The sequence below is a fragment of the Hordeum vulgare genome, chromosome 3H (assembly GCF_904849725.1).
Source record: "Hordeum vulgare subsp. vulgare chromosome 3H, MorexV3_pseudomolecules_assembly, whole genome shotgun sequence".
NCBI classification, from domain to species: Eukaryota; Viridiplantae; Streptophyta; class Magnoliopsida; order Poales; family Poaceae; genus Hordeum; species Hordeum vulgare.
Genome location: NC_058520.1, coordinates 557548016 through 557550499, shown reverse-complemented (window position 1 = coordinate 557550499; position 2484 = coordinate 557548016).

Sequence of the window (2484 nt, the reverse complement as noted above, 5' to 3'; positions counted from 1 at the left end):
CATTCAGACACACTTTGACTAACCTTAAAAATACGTTGTCAGTGGAGTGGACGTGAAATCCTATTAAAGTGATGTTAAAAAAAGGCACAAGCGTTGGTCATTTAAAAGCGTTGGATACAAAAGTGTTTCCTACCATTGTGATGTCCTATTTCTCAAGATCAAATAATCATGTCTCCAGCTCTTGGAAACATGGCGCTTGACTTGTTTCATTTATTCTAGAAAACAAGATTGTGTTGCTGGAATTGTACCAAATATTCATTTTTAAGAGAGATAATTGTACCCATATTTTATGGAACATGTAATGCTACCATATTTAAGAAAAGTGGCTGGGAGAAAATTGTACCCATTTTTAAGAAAAGTGGCAGGGAGAAAACAACAGGAAACATAGCCCTATTTTTCTCTATTAATCATTTCACTCCTGATTACTGATTTAGTGGTGTGATCTGCCTGAAGAATCTGAGATATCCCCCAGTGAAGTAGACAAAACTTCCAAACGACTTTAACAGTGGACACATAGAATCTAGAAACGACATAAACGAGTACTAAAGCATGACATCAGATTACACTAGACAATACTAATACATCAAGCCAATTAATCGTGTGGTAGTTTAATGGCGTTCTACTTTGCACCAGCAATTACTACTTTAACTATGCTGCTTTAGTAAAGATGAAACCTAACATGCAAACCACAAGCAGATAGCAAAAGCAGCGCATGGAAAATCCTTATCCAGTAGTAGTAGTAGTAAACATCTTCTGAGCTGCTGCTTTGCCGGGGATGATGATTTGCCAAAGCGGCAAGGGTGATGACGATTTGCGACACGAACCAGGGAAAGGAGGGCGTAGAGGGCGCAGGCTGACGAGGTCATGCACACGAAGCAACTCCAGAGGATGACGAAGACGGTGACGGGGCCGAGGCTGGCGATTGGGGATGGTGAAGTTGCCGATGATGGGGAGGTCGATGGTGAGTTTAACGAGGAGCTCGTAGTCGATGTCCCACTCCCTACCCAGATCCTTGATGAGCGAGATGAGGAAGTCGTAGGGCAGCTTGGCCGGCACCTCCATCTTGGTCACCTCGCCACTGTCCTCGATCCACCCCGGGTCCGGGATCGTGCGGCTCGCCACCTCCCTGTTATGCAGCAGGACCGTTGTCGTCAGATCCATCATACATGGATGGATGTCTTCGTGCAGTGCAATGCAGATGAGAGGAGGAAGAAGATGGTACGAGGGAGGGAACTTACTTGCCGTCGCACTTGAGGGTGAAGGCGATGTCGCAGATGGGGATGCAGTGGGAGTAGGGGTTGGTGATGTTGACGTGGCTGTGCACGGTGATGGCCTCGTGGGTCATGCCCTTGAAGCTCACCTTGTCCAGCGTCGCCTCCGGCTTGGGCATGTGCGCGATCTTGTTCGCCGGAGACGAGGGGCTCGGGGATTGGGGAGGAGGTGGGGACGGGGAGGTGGGGATTGGGAGGGGGGCGGGGACGGGGAGGAGGTGGCAGCGGCGGCGAGGAGACGTGGACGAGGGAGGAAGGGTGGGATGGGGGATGTGAGCTAGGGTTTGGGCTGTGGGTGGGGTTATCTCTTTTTCAGTTTTTTATGTAGATAGATGGATGGAAGGATGTGGGATGGAGAGATGGATGGATGGATGGATGGGCGCCATGTCATCGATCTGTGGGAAGGGTTATGATTGGTTCGTAAAATCAGTGATTTAAAAAAGTTTCCAAGTACTAAAAATAGAGGAATTTTGTGAAGCATTTATTAAAAATGTTTTTCAAAAGGGCACCACACAAATTTTCACTAAAGTTATACCACATTTTACGTATGAGGACCAATTTGTATGCATTTTTGATCTTTCTAGCTATTTTTAATTATTTTCTGAGTGGCAAAATTTGGTTTTTTTGTGAATAACCTACCAAATATTTGTTGCAGAATTGAACTCCATCATTTTTCTAAAATACTAGTACATATTTAATATACAACTGACCAAATGATTGGGTGTCAAAAACTTTTATCCACCTCTCTTGAAAAAGAAAAATTTCTGTCGATTCAGTTGGAAGCAGGTCAAATTTGAACCGCATCTGCCTCATAGTTTCCTATTTATTTTTTTCAAAAATAATTTCTATGTACAAAAGTATCTATTTCTTTATAGATACTCCAAAATATTTGCAAAAATCAAGCCCTAGCTACGAACGGTCATACCCGCCGTTTTGACCATATTTTGAAATGGGCATGAAAAATTCAAACAAAAACAAAAAATTGGAAAACCTTCGCATTGTGTCATTATATGTGATAAAGTTACCAGGTAAAATAATAAACTTGTAATATGGCAATTATTTTTAAAAAGTGTTATTAGAAATGAGCTATCATGTGTGAAGATTCATAGCTTTCAAGTCAAATGGTCAATCTTATTGCCACATTCATGGCATGGTTTGTTTAAATGATCTCATATTGTGCACAAGGGTGCATATTGGAATGGCAAACAATGTT